At 31.2% G+C, this 15,795-nt stretch overlaps 1 pseudogene; it reads left to right on the forward strand.

The window, feature by feature from the left end:
* Positions 1-5,997: 5,997 nt before the first annotated feature.
* Positions 5,998-15,795, forward strand: part of LOC136069915 (uncharacterized) — a 33,169-nt pseudogene continuing 23,371 nt past the window's right edge.

Here is a 15,795-nt window from a genome sequence, read left to right on the forward strand (position 1 = left end):
CGATTAGGTTGTGTTGAATTTTGGTTTGATGATTTTGGTTGAAATTTATGGCAACATAGGTTGCAAATTTTGATTTAACGTATAATTGATTTTTGTGGAAGAATGTATACAAATTTTGGAATAGAAGTTCTTGGAGCTACTATGTTCTTCATTGTTCTTCATTCTTCCTGTTAGTATTTAATTTAGCTTTTTCTTCTTTTTTACGTTTGTGTTCTTGTGATCTGGGTTTGAGTTCTTGGTTACTAGGTTTGTTTCTTGGATTTTGGAAGAACATGAAAAACTAGGTGTAATGTTCTTGATAAAAATATTGAAAAATAACAAATTTATTTTAATTAAATTAGATTTAAGGTTTTTTTTAGATTTAATTTATTTTTTTGTTTAAACTTTCTGACATGGATTTTTTTTAAAAAGTTAAAATGCTAATGTGGCATTTAAAAATGTTAAATAAAATATTTTATTAGACACGTCAGCATTTACTATACAAATAGGGCACTCTATCTGCCATGTAGGAATTTTCTGGTAGTGGGTTGAAAGTAGGGACCAAAATGGATGCGATTTATTATTATTGTATAACCAATGCATATGTATGGTACAATTAAAAACAATCACAATTACACACATATATGGGTTCAAATAATACCTAGTTTAAGAGTTACACATTTTTTAAAGCCAGATATATACATGAGTTTTACACTCTTTTTGTGTTTTTATTTTTTATTTTTTTTTTGGATATACACATGAATTTATTTCTTCTTTTTTAAATTGGGTTTTTATGGTTTATTTACCTTAAAAAGAAATTGATAGGACACATGATGCAAAATTAGACAAAATTACAATCTAATTTAGAATCTAATTGGATTTTCTCTTAGCTTTGGCTTTAATTACTAGTATGTAACATGTGCTTATACATAAAAATGATGAATTGTAGTGGTGCTATTGATGTTAGCTTGGGTTATAAAACATATAGGATATTAGTTCCACCAAGACATTTGGAGGTACTAGAATAGTTTTTTCTTGCAATTTTCATGATATTGGTTACGCCAATTTTCTCATTACATTACTATTATGTATATAATTTTGAAAATCACTATTGGATAATACATATACAATATCAATTTACAATCACCATTCGTGAAATTCTACTAAATACAATACAAAATAAAACGATAAATTGGTCAAATATTATCTCCTAAATTAAATGGGGACAAGTGCATGGGATCATTCAATTTGATTACAATTTGTTACATTCGAGATCCTAGCATACAATATATTTGAATAGAAATATTTTAAAAAAAAAATGCTCATTAGTTTAGAGAAAAATAACAGCAAAAATCTAAATAATTTAATTTGTATGGAAAGCTAACAAAAGCAAAATTCAATTTTGAACTAATTACACTTTCTCTAAGCATTGGTTTAGTAATGGACTATATATAGTCATGGTATATATATATATATATGATTTAGTTTTTTTATAATTTATTTATATTGAACTCCTCGTTTTCTATGTTGAATTAACTCACTTAACACAAAAATTTTAAAAACTTACATCAAATGAGACACGTGGCGCAAAACTAAACTCTAATTGAATTCTAATTTTTATATTGAATTAACTAACTTGGTACAAAAATTTGAAAACCTAGATTCGATGGGACATGTGGCGCAAAATTAGACTATAATTGAACCTCAATTTGAAATCTAATTAGATTTTTTCTCAGCTTTACCTATTAATATATATATATATATATATAGACTTTTGTGTAACCCCATATATATGCACGAGTACAATTAAAAAAAAAAATCATAATGACACGGTTCAAATCATAATTTTTGTGCCAATTAAATTATTGAATGTAAAAATCTAAGAGTTCAATTCCAATTAGATTCTAAATTGGATTTTAATGGGAATCCAATTTTGAGCAACGTGTCTATCTAATTTGTAAACTTTTGTGGTAAGTGAATTATTAGGTACAAAAATCAAAGAGTTTAAATTCTACTAAATTCTAGATCATCTATATATATATATATATAGACTAGTGTGTAACCCTTTATGATGGAAATATGAGTGTACGCAGTGGAAAATTAGTAGATCTACCTCATTCACAATTGATAACATGTGCCATGTAAGTTTCAGAATATAATAACAAGAGAATGTATCTTGAAGCAGTGTAATTCAAAACCGAAGATAAAAAGCACTTGGGAACACTTTTAATCTTCACTCCAATTCCACTTAATGCCCGAGAAATGTGGTCTCTCAATTAGTTATATGTGTATGTTCTAGAGAGAATCAAAGAGAGTTCAACCCTCACATACATACCAATTCATGTTCTTTTTAAATTCTATATGTTTCTCTCCTAATAATTGATTATCTAATTGGGCTAGCCTTTTGGGCCTTCCCAATTGGGCTTTAGTAAATGGCTTGGAGTGGGATCAAAAGGGAACAAATAAGACACTAGCTCCAATGGGCCTTGGGTTTTTTTGTCAACTCTTGACAAGTCCAAAGTTACCATTAATTATATTTAATACCACTATATAAATATAATTGCACTCTAAGCCTTATTAATAAATTATATCCCAATACTTTATTGTATATGCAACCCCTTCATAAAATATTCATAGTAGTACAAAGTCATGAATGTAGACTGTCACTTTGTAAATTACTACATCTTAATCCTTGAGTACCCAGTTTAATCCTTTAAGTTATTTATCATATATTTATGAAATCCAATTTCATAAATACATACTTTAGTAACTATTTACTAAAGTAGTTAGGCCTAACATTCTAAATAACAAACCCATTAAACTTATTTCAAGGGAATATTTTATATTTCCGTTAAGAGACTATGAATTCCATCTTGAGAATATATGTTCCATCAACACTAAATATAGTTGCTCAACATACTGAGGTTTTGACCGTTACTTTAGATCTCACTCCTGATATATCAAAGCAACATACACTTCATGATTAGGTCTACTATTCTCTCAGGATTAAGAGTTCATGTGAATAAAAGTCGTGAGATTTATTATTCATTTGACAGTCATTAGGAGAATAAAAAATTTTACAGCGGTCCAGTTCAATATGTCTTAACTCTTAAAACATATCAACTAGAAGTCTCTACTTCCATGATCAAGACAAATCATTTTAGTTGATATGTTATAGTCTTCGCAGATTAAATGCCCAATTTCATCACCGACTACGAACTAAAATTCTGAGTTTATAAAGAACCTATAATTTATATCTTCTGTGACTTTTCACATAAATTACATACTATGCATCTCATGAACTATATGATAATGTCTGAATATTCATGTTACAATTATTTCAAATAATAATAAAACAAATTTATTAATCACAACATTAAGTCATACATAATGTCATACATAACATCATACAATAGGATTTATGGGCACTAATCCTAACGCTTTATATATGCACAGGTACAATTAAAAAAACAATCATAATTATACGGTTCAAATTGTACATTTTTGTTTTTAGGAAATGTTGAAATTATACATGATATTAACTTATATCTTTTTTAAACCATAGATTTCTAAAATACGTAATGATTTTTCATTATATATATATATGATCTAGAATTTAATAAAATTTAAATTCTTTGATTTTTGCACCTAATAATTCTCTTGCCGCAAAAGTTTAAAAATTAGATAGACACATAGCGCAAAATTGGACTTACATTTTAATCCAATTTAGAATCTAATTGGAATTGAACTCTTCAATTTTTACATTCAATAATTGCACAAAAATTATAAATTAGATGGGAAAAGTAGTGCAAAATTAAGAATCTAATTGAAATCTAATTGAATTTTCTTTGAGATTTGGCTTTTAATATATATATAGATATTTATAATTATGATTATTTTAAAAATTATTATTATTATTATTATTATTATTACTTTTTAACAGTTTTTACTAAACGTTTTGCTTAAAAAAAAATAGCCTAATTTCATACCGCACATTTTAAAAATGCTACCTTTTCAAAAAACATAGTCATAAAAAACTGAGCCAAGATCACTCTCAGTACAATTGCAAATGGTTTTTCATTTCCATTTTCTCTAGCTCTTAGTTTTCAGATATTGTGTTGTTGATATGGCTTTCACAGATTCCTGGAAGGAAATTGGAAGGAAGGGTGTCAAGGACTGGAAATGTTCTTAACCTTTTTTATGAAAGTTATCATCATTCTTAAGATAATGTCTGTGTTAACTGATTCTTAGGTCGTTGATACCTTTTCCGTTTTTAGTACAAATTGCATCTTGCCAAATGTAAATGTGCCTTATATTATCTTGTATTTGTTGGAATAATTGGTGCACCTTTCTTCACTTGCACTCCCAAACACTCCCATAACACTTAAAAAAATTGACTCACACTCACAAAACACGAACGGAGAGAGAGTGAAGAGGGAAGAGTAAGAGAATTAGGGCAGGCCCAAGGCCCATCACAAAAAGTTTCTACCCATAGGAGAAAATTCCCCATACCCCATTATAAAAGGCCCAAAAAGTATTATAAATTTTTTAATTTTTTAATGGTTGTGCACTTTTGTTTTTTAACGAATGCTGCTAGTTATATCATAAATTTTACTATAAGCTTACAAACTGATATGTTATTGTTGAAGTTCATCAATCACAATAATTATTATATCATATTGTGAATATTTTATAGTACTTTTAGCATTTTTCTTTTTCGTTTCTAAGAAGGCTTCCAAAATACATGACCCATAAAAATATAACCCAATTGAAAACCTAAAACGTTTCAAGAAAAACTTGCAAATGTGTTAGATCATCAATGGTGAGTAATCTTCCTTAATAGTTTGAGACTAAAATTTTTGTAAGCCAATCTCCTATAAAGCACGCACCCAATAATCTCTCACTCTCTCAATAACAAGATATAAAATTAAAAATTAGATTACAACTTTACTAAATTATGCTTCATCATATATTTAAATTTTTTTAAAAAAATTCCTTTTTAAAAATAATATAATTTTATTTCTTTTTGTTAAATTTTTACTTCGATTATGATATTCAATTCTCTATATGAAATTAACTTTAGTTTAATTAGTATTACAAATTTTGCATTTAATGCATTATATTAACCATGATTTGGTTAGTATTAAATAATTTTATTTAATTAATGTTTAAATGTAAAAGGCTCCACACAAATTTTTTGTCTTAGGCCCCAAATTATGTTGGAACAACCTTGAAGAGAACTCTTCAAAGACAAAATTCAAACTCAAGTTTTTTGTTCGATGACAAGAGACTTTACTGGTTAAACTTATTAGAATATTCTACTTTTGAATATTACATCCAATGAATAAAACTTGAAAATTGAACATTTATTAATTCTATTTTTTGGTAATAAAGTTCTAATTAGGTTGTAACTTGTGCTTTCGCACAAAAAAATTCAAGAGTGGCAATGATGAGGTAGTCTTACTTAGTTGAGTTGGATAGTCATCTTGAGTTTTGTATTAAGTATTATGAATATTTGATTTTGTACAAAATTTAAGAATTAAAATGGAAACTTTGCTCAAAATTAGATTATAGTTAATTTTTTATATTGATTCTATTTGGATTTTAATTTTGCTTCTATTATATATGATATGTTATAACTGAGCGAATCTAGTCTACTTTGCGGTGCTAGAACGATTGTGCCACCCTGTTTCACATCTCCATCAGCTCTTAGGTATATACTGCATCTAGACATCCACTCAATGAATATCAATTTTTTGGGGGTCATTTATTTTTATTCGTATGCTTGTTGTTAAGTTTATTTTCTAATACTTTATAAATGTTTCCATCTGGTTTAACTAATGGCATTAGAGAAATGATTTTTTAATAGGAATCCAGCAGTTACATGAAACGACGTCGATCCATGAGCATTCCCGTGAACTTCTGAGAGTCATGTGCAAAAGGATATCACCTTTAAATGTGAGAGGAATAAAAGGTTGTTTCTTTTGCCATCTTCTGCGCTATCAAAGAAGGGCATTATGAGTTTGTTGAAAAAGTCCTAGATGCAGATCCATATGTTACATGGAGTCGTGGTAAACAAAACATCACCGAATTCCAACAAGCTGTCCTCTATCGTGAAGCTAAAATCTTCATGGGCATGACGTGAAGGATTCTGTGATGTATATTAAAGATGTCTTCTGCAATAACGTATTACATATGGCAGAGATGTTACCAGCTTCCATTCGGTTTAAAAGCATTCAGGGCGCAGTTCTGCAGATGCAAAGAGAACTACAATGATTTAAGGTCATCCCTCTCACCTTATATTTTACTGGTACATACTTTCACTACTGTCAAAATTGAGGTAAAGAGCGGTGGTCGTACTAAATATGGTAGGTGTGCATCATCATACACCGCTTTCTCTTCTTGCTCTACGTCCTATAAATAAAAATTTTTTAGGTATTCTCGTAGCAAAGAGAAACCGTATTTCCTGCTCTCACATTTATGATAGATTCTATCATAAATTTAATGAATGACCTCTACTATAAATATGAAAAAAGATAATACTACTCTCTATGTTTCAGGAGTACCTAATAATTACTTCTTATAAATAAGATGCTATGACTATGACTAGGTAGAATATTAATTAATTCCCACCATTTTTGTTCTATGTCATAAACATGTACTTGTTGGTTTTAGTTAATTCAACTAGAAATTTTTTTTCTTTTCAAATAAAAAATATAAAAGGCCGAACTTATAAATTGAAATTTTATTGTATCATCAAAATAAATAAATAAATAAATAAAATAAACAAATAATCCTAAGTGTGACTAAAGACCTTACGAAGAAATCATTGGATCGTTGGGACCTACGAAAAAGCCAGTATGCAATGAATTCTGCATAGATTTTATAACCTATAACCCACTCTTTGTCCTTATTATATTGGTGCCTGCACGTGGTAATGTTATCGCCCATAGAAGCCTTAAAATAAGGTTTGAGCTGCGCTTGACTGAATAAACATCGCCCATAGGAGCCTTAAAATAAGATTTGAGCTTCACTTGACTGAATAAACACACGTATGCTAAGTTCTTGGGGAATAGGGATAGGGCGTGGGTTAAGACAGCGAGGGCAGTATACATAACTTTAAAAATAAATAAATAAATAAATAAATAACCTTTTTTTTAGAGACATTTAAAAAAAATTATGAGTTTTTTTATCAACAACTAAATTTATTAATTAAGGCCTAAGATGATACTTTTAAATAAGTAATATTTAGTTAACATTCTATATTATGATATTTTAATTGTAAATCTATTATTCATAGTTGTTGATACTACTGATTTACTTAATAATGTTGGCTTGAATTTCTATTAATTCTTTTTGAGAGAGAAAGTTTCAACTTATGGCGTTCACTCTTGATAATAGTTCTTTATTATCAGACCAAGACACCAATCAGTTTTGGTATAGGCGGGGATTGAATCTCAAATCTCTTATCCTACAAAAAAAAATTGCTATTAGCGATGGCCAGAGTTCATCGCAACAACACAGAAAGCCGTCGTAGATTAGTATTGCTGATGGCGAAAGGCTGTCGACGGCCGTCGGAAAAAGCCTTGTCGGTAATACTATATTACCGACAAGGCTGTTGCTAACACTCATTTTCGATAGCACAACTCTGTCGTAAGTACTTGATAATTGCCGTCATAAATTCAACTTCATACGAGGAAGTTAGATGACCAAATACCTTTTACGACGACCTTAGGTCATCATTAATGCATATTTTCAACGAAAAAATGTCGTCGTGATTATTTCATTTGTCATCGACAATACAACTTCATATAAGGAAGTTGTATGACCAAATACTTTCTACGACGAACTAAGGCCATTGTTAATACCTTTTTTTGACAAATAAAAGATGTTGTAATTACTTGGTTTGTCGTCGACAATGTAACTTCATGCGAGGAAGTCAAACGACCAAATACTTTCTACAACGAACTAAGGCCATTGTTAATGCCCCTGTTTTGACGAATAAAAGTTGTGGTAAGTACTTGGTTTGCCAGCGAAAATAACTTTTGTGATGAACTATAGTCATCGATAATGTAGTTTTCCAACGACTAAAAGCCATCATAAAATCCTTGGTTTGTCATCAACAATACATTATCAATGTGACCATTTACCTTTTTTGATGAACTTTGATTGTTATTGAAACATATTCACCACATCACTAACACATTATTTGCAACAAAATAACTTTGTCGATAATAAAAGAGAGATCATTTCTAATATTTTAATTGCGAGGAAACATAAATCTCCCAAAAGTTTCTCACTTCAAATAACAAGCACAAATCCATAATTGTCCAAAACTAGAAAGTGCATTATGCAATAAAAAAAATATCAAAACGTCTACAAAATTTAATTAAATGTTCATTAATACATGAAAACAATAATATCCTTCACTAAACTTGAAAACATAAATATTGGAAGATCAATCATCATCTAAGTCAGTATTCTCCTTTTGAGAGCCATCTAAGTCAATGTTTTCCTCCTCAGAGTCATCTTCTGTGTTTTCGTCCACATTTTGATTTCCTCCTCTAACATTGGTCTGCAATATTTTGATTAAACTAAATAAGTATACAAAAAAATTATTACTATGCAAATTATATTTACAATACATCATAAAGATATTGAAACGTATTATTTAACAACATCAACAACAATCCCCACAATGAATAACAATGGTATTATCAACATCAAATAATACAAAATCCTTACTAACAAGAACCTTGTAGTTCTCTTGTGCATGAGAACTTCAAAGAATAAATTTGCCACAAATAATCACATTGATAACATTTTCATAACAAACACTACAAATCATGTACTTTGCAAGGATAGGTAAATAGATACTAATTTTAATAACATATTTTTAATCTAAATTTAGTGATCCAAATAATTGAAATCTATAATAGGCAACTTTACAACTTATTTCAACAACCTCAAGAAAATAGCAAAAAATATTAATGTTAATTATACTGAAAAATATATAAATATACCTGTGTAGTAGCTTCTTGCATATAATTAAGGCCCATCTTTTTCAAAACATTTGCTATCATAAGAGGCATTTTCCTCTTTCAGTCGATTGATTGTTCCCTCCAGTTCCATTTTCTTAGCAAAACTTTTATCCTCTACTTCTTTCAAACGAAGCTCAAAATCAAGGACCATATTAGAAATATCAATATAAAGATAAAAATAATTTGTTCTCATTCATAATATGAAAATAAAATACAACTAAAAAACTAAATTAACAACACCACCTCTAAATATATTGTAAATTAACTAACATGAAAATCTTAATTAAATTTTAGAGGTCCACTAATTTAATTAAATAATTAAATACAAATAACATGTACAGCTTCAACAAATTGCTAAAGTTACTTTTAAGTTAAATAAATAAGTAAAAAGAAAAAAGAACTATTCTGATACTTTTTATTTGAATGGTGCAAATCATTTTTATTTTTTTTTTGTTTTATCAAATTGAAAAGTGGTCAATATTATTCTATCTATTATACAACTATCAGAGACTTTACTAGTTTAGTTTATTAAAAAAAAAAAAAAAAAAACCTAAAGTTATTACAAATTTTACTACAAAAAACTTATAAGTTAATGTGTCAATTATGGACACTTCAATCTATTGCACCTGCCACCTGAAAGCTTCATTTATGCAATAGATTTTCCATTTTTCCCATTTTGAGGGCCAAATTTTTGGACTTCCATTTGAGGCCTTGCCGATGTTTAATTTCAATGATTTTGGTACCGAAAGAAAGATTGCAAACTCTACTTTCAGATGGTCCCGGTTTCAGGTCAATCGGACCTCTTGTGAGAGAGTTGTGTACTTCCGAAGTTGGGTGGTTGAAAAGGTTTCCTTGGAAGCTTAAAAATGTTTCTTTTTCAAGACATGATTACAAGCAATTTGAACTTCCAGCAGACAAGCCGAGAGTGTCACACATAGAGGAAGTTGCCTACTTTTTGAAATTTGGAGCACATGTACGTCGTCCGAATGTAGCATGAAATTCATGAATTCCAGCAAGATCTGAGGATGGAAAACATGCTAAGTGTTTCGGCCTTATTCACACTTTTTTCTGCGATATCTCACCCCTTCATTGTCCAATTTCAGTCCATGAGCTATCATTCGAAAGAGTTTTTCATGCTCTTTGTGATAGTGATGAATTTGCTTCGATCAAGCCGTAGGAGTTTTAGCCAAATTGCGGTCAAACTTGACGAACTCTAGGGTTTAGCCTAAAATTGGCTAAGTTTGATCTTTTAGGGTAGCTTGACCCTGGCTAATTATTTTTTTAGACCATGAAATGAATTTCCTCCATCTAATTATCACAAACTAGCCCTCCGTGAATTTCGGGACTTAATTATTTTGCATGATATTTTAAGTTATCCTGGTCAAAATAGAATTATGATAGTAATCTATCTGTCCAATCATTGTCCCACAAGTAGTGTACAAGGAAAAACACCACAACAAGCTTGAAGCAGAAAGAATCCCATAGTTTCTCACTTACATGTGTTTGGGAGCATTGCATATGCACATGTACTTGATCAAGAGAGGTCCAAGCTAGATAACGAAAGCTTGATAGTAAAATTATTAGAGCTAATTAAGACTCCCAATGTTTAAATTACAGCTTAATTGTTTTCAATCTACTTAACTAGATGCAGAATAAGAGTAATCAATGCGCAATTAACCAGGACAACTTCCTAGTGCATGGACATACATAATTAACAGTCAAGTATAAAATACATAGAGTAAAGGAAGAGAGATGCAAACACAAGATAACATGATGATGTGTTATCAAAGAGGAAAACCAAAGTACTTGGCATAAAAACCTTTCTGCAGCCCTCCAAATTGAATCAATCTACTAGTGAATAAGTTGGAGTACAAAAATTACAATATAGACCCTCCAAGCCTAGACTACCCTCCGTACTTAGACCTTCCAAGTCCCAGCTACCAACGGACTTCACTGAACCTTGTTTGCATTGGCTTTCAGATCCCGCAATTAACACCAATTACATCCACCATAGAATGGCATGTCCCAATGCTTCCCAAGAGCTCCAAAAAAACTCATAACACTTAGAATGTGTGAGTTATGTGTTTAGGCTGAAAACCTCTCAATGGATATGGAATTATAAAGGAAGAAGTACAAGGAAAACTAAGAGAAATGTGTAAAGAATTATATGTAGGCAATCTCTAACTCTCTAATGGATTTCTATTGTTTTATTTCAGAAACTCTCTTTAAAAATTCATGGGTAATGTGGGCTTTTATAGTGTCGAGAAAGAAATGAGAAAAGGCACACAAACAAGCTGACAATGCATCTTGCGAGTTGGCCAAGTCACGCGACAATTGCGAGAAGCCATCAACATTTGAACCTTTCAACTTCCAGCATGAGACCTTTCGTGGGTGGCACCTCTTGTGAGTTTGTCTTGAGCCAATCGTGAGTTGTCTTGTTCTTCATAGTTCTTCACCAATTTCACAAATTGAACCCATTACATTGAGTCCCACAAAAATACAGCAAAATGATTGAAGAAATACAATTAAATTGAACACGAAATTAATGCCAACAAAACATAATTGAAAATCACAACTTTACAGATGACAAGTGAAAGAAATATGTGTTCATTGACTATAATCCAAGCTCCATAAGCTCTATAATCCGAGCACTAGAAAAGTCATTGCTAGTTAAGATGTTGAATTTGCTGAAGATGGCAGATGAGATCAAAGCACCTATAAAGGGGAAAAATGTAATTTCCTTTTTTAACCAAAAGAGGAAGAGCAAGTGAATGAAACTCAAGAAGAGCATGCCACTCCACCTCCAACACCACCATCTCTCATTCATGAACGTCCATTCTTGCCATCATCTTTGGAAAGAAGTTTTAGTGAAAGGCCAAGAAAAATAAGAAGTCTCTAGGATCTCTAGTTATGATTCAATAGAAATTATAGATGAAGTAACACTTTTTTTTTTCCTGTTTGCTAATTGTGAACCAATAAGATTTAAACAAATTCTGCAAGACAAGAAATTGAGAATGTTGTAGGTGAGGAGATCAAGGCAATAAAGAAGAATGATGCATGGGAGCTAGCAATTCTTCCACATGGAAAGAAGGTGATTGGAGTAAAATGGGTCTACAAGATAAAGAATTAAAAAGAAGAGGTGGAGAGATACAAAGCAAGATTGGTGGTTAAAGGCTACTGTAAAGTTGTAATTTACAACTATGTGTTTTGTTGGCTTTAATTCCGTGCCAAATTTGATTGTAATTTTATTCAATATTTTTGTACCCTGTATTTATTGTGGAATTTAATTGTAAGGTTTGTGTGTTAGAGAGAGAGTGTGTGTGAAGACTCAAGTAATTGAAGACCGAAGAGGTTTTCGCGAGTAGCTCACGACTTAGCATCCCGCGAAGTAATGCATATGACCTGCATATGCTGAAATGCGAAGAGTCAAGACAGGATGAAGACAGCTGTATTTCACAAGTATTTTACGAGTAAGGCCTACCCGCAAGACACCTACAAAACATTATGTTTTGCCAGATTGTCCTATCTGATACATACTTTTTGTACCCATACTATATATACCCTCCTTACCCACAAAATAGGGTGTGGCTATGCAGAGAGAAAAAAACTAAGAAAGGCTTCTACAACACATCCACCTATTAGAGAGAGCTACCCATTTTTAGAGAGATATCTCTGTAGTCTCTTCTTATTCCCTCTCCCATTGCTATACCTATTGAGAAGAGATTTCTACCCAAACACTACCCACACACATTCAAAGTGTTGAGAGTGTTTTTGGTGCTGCTAGAAAGCATTGGAAGATGCCAATGATGGCAAATGCAACATAGAGCTTGTTGTGGGATCCAAAGAGTTAGACAAGACACGGTTCCAAGAAGCCTTGTTGGAGTAAGAGGTACATCGGGTATATTAGGCTTGGAGGGTCTTTTGCTAACCCATGTATCCCAATTGATTGTCTAGTGGATCGATTACTGCTTGGAGGGCAGTGGAGAGGTCTTTCGCCGAATTCTTCGGTCTTCTCTTCGATAACACATCGGCATGTTATCTTGTATTTGCATCTTTCTTCCTTACTCTTTTACATTCCATTTTACTGCTGTGTTGCTTTGATTATGGATTAGAGTAGCTTGTTTGTTTATCCACTCGCTTTTACACTATTCCGCACTTTATATTAAGTTTGTGTAAAATCTATCAAACCATAACTTTAATTTGGGGATCTAAACAGCTCTTGTGTTTTCAACACATTTTTGAGCTTTCAATTGGTATCAGAATGGGTACACTTGATTTGGTTTCATTACTTAAGTGTGATCCTTGACCCCTTGTGTGTTTTGCCATGGATAATACTTTGTATGCTTCTATGGAGGATGTTGATTGTAACATGCCATGTGTTTGTGAAAATGTCTCTATGAGTGTTTATCTTCATGATTGTGATGATATTTTACTTGAATCATTTGTTGTTGTTGATATTCCAAATGACAAACTCTTGAAGAAAAAGGCTAAGAAGTTTCAAAAGAATTTGAGCAAGTTATTTTGTGAAAAAGATGAGTTGATAGCTAAGCTCAATGAATTCAACAAATTGGTTGAGAAATAAAAGAAACTTGCTGAAAATTCTCTTGAAAAGCTAAAAGAGTTTGAATTTTTGAATATGAACTTGGATGCTAAACTTGTTTTGTCTAACAAACTTGTTGATGAGCTAAAATGTGAAAATGAATCTCTTAAAATGCATGCCAAGTGTTTGATTGTTGAACCTATTGTTAAAAATGATGAAAATATTTGTTGCAATCATGTTATGGTACCTGATTTTGTGTTTATTGTGTGTTCTATCTCAAACGACAAATCAATGTACATTCCTCCGCATAAAAGAAAATAAAAAGTGGAGAGAAAGATTGTTAAGTCAAAGCCTCTGTTTAGGTCCCATCCTAGAGAATTAAGTGGATCTAAGTTTGTTCCTACTTGCCACCATTGTGGTGTGATTGGTCATATAAGACCTCAATGTCATAAGTTGAAAAGAGAACAAACTCATGTTGCTAGATCTCTTCCAAAAAAGCCTAGTGGACCTAAACACATTGTTTGTCACCATTGTGGTGCTTTTGGTCATCTAAGACCTCATTGCTCTAAGTTTCAAGCTCTTAAAAGAATAAAAAGAAAAAAGAAACTTGAGCTTCTTGGAAGTTATGCTAAAAAGAGTAAATCGGATTTGAGTGAAAATAGCATATTGTTAAAGAAAGTGTTTAATGCTCAAAACTCCTAGACTATGTGCATCTTCGGTTCTCATTCTTCCAACCCTTGTCTCACTTCTCATGAGACACTCATTCCAAACTATCATTCTGTTTGGATGAGGAAGGGTTCCTACGGTTGAGATTTTGCTCTTTTGGTCATTGATCTAATTTTTTCGATCTTTGTTGGACCCTTCATGCATTAAATGTCATATCTTCATGCTTTTTGTGCATCTTGCATCTATTTGTATGAATTGCTTTTGTTTTTTATCTTACTTTTTTTGTCTTTGTTTTGTGTGTGTAAAAATCCAAAACCACATAAAAAGTGAAAAATTCAAAAAGTTTGATTGTATATGTTTGAGCACATTTTACATGTGAGTTTGGCCTAGTACCTTCGTACTAATGGCGTAGTACATTTTCGAGTTTAGCTTGTTCTGTATGCACATATATCTGTTTGGGAGAAATCTTGAAAACTATGTGTGATTGTTGTAAATAGATCTTCAAGCTTATCATGAATGATTGATCAATAGTCTTGATGGTCTTGATACTTGCATAGACTTGTATCTATATATCTTCCCACTTTATTTTTATGTTTTTGCAATAGAGCTCACAAATGTGGATCTCCAGATGAAAAGAGATAATGAGCTACAAAAGTCTGTCGCATATACTAATATTTGACTAGGAAAAAGGAAAAGCAACTTTTGTTTTGAAATATGTGGTGCTCAAAACACCAAAGGCTAACTCTCAATGTTGAAATATTAAAAATTTCAAGCACCGATCTCAAAAAGAGATGTATCATTCAAAAAGGATCAAATGTTATGATTTATACAGAAGTCAAATGAAAAGCTTCTAAGTTTTGTAATCATTCTCTTGCGGGAGATCATATATGTTCATTTCTATAATTGAGATAGACCACTTGATTTAGTATCAGTTCTGTATGACTTGATTGAATTGATCATTGAAATTTCACTCTAGTCTAAGGACTATTCCACATTTGATACTCACACACAACACACAAGTCTATTGTTTAATGAATGCTTATTTCATTTGTGTGATTGTACATATTCAAATGTGATGACTTGCATAATTTAGCATAATTTATCACTTCTCAACTTTAAACTTTAGTCTAATTTTATTTATTTTTGTTGATTTTAAACTTCATTATTGTTATTTAAATTTTATTGCAGATTTGAAGAAAATGAAGATTTATTCAAATAAAAGAAATGTTTTGAGCTGAAAAGAGAATATTGGGCTGAAGAGAGCAATGTTTTGGGCTGAAAAAAGGGCAACACGTTTAAGAAAAGAAGAAAGAGGTGCTGGAACAAAAAGAAAAAAAGGAGGCGCTGAAAAAACTGAAAAAGGGCAGAAACAGAAGAGAGAAAGGGCTGAAACAGAAGAGAGAAAAGCTGAAACAGAAAAAGGGCTGAAGCAGAAAGTTTGGAGGTGCTGAAATAGAAAAGAAGAAAGCTTAAATAGAAAAGAAAGAGAGGACTGAAGCAGATTTTTGTGTTCATTTTTTCTCTTTCAAATCTTCTCAGAATAATTATGGTGAATTTTTTTATGTTGAA

This window comes from Quercus suber, unplaced genomic scaffold (genome assembly GCF_002906115.3).
Source record: "Quercus suber isolate HL8 unplaced genomic scaffold, Cork oak 2.0 scaffold_2, whole genome shotgun sequence".
In the NCBI taxonomy this organism is placed as follows: Eukaryota; Viridiplantae; Streptophyta; class Magnoliopsida; order Fagales; family Fagaceae; genus Quercus; species Quercus suber.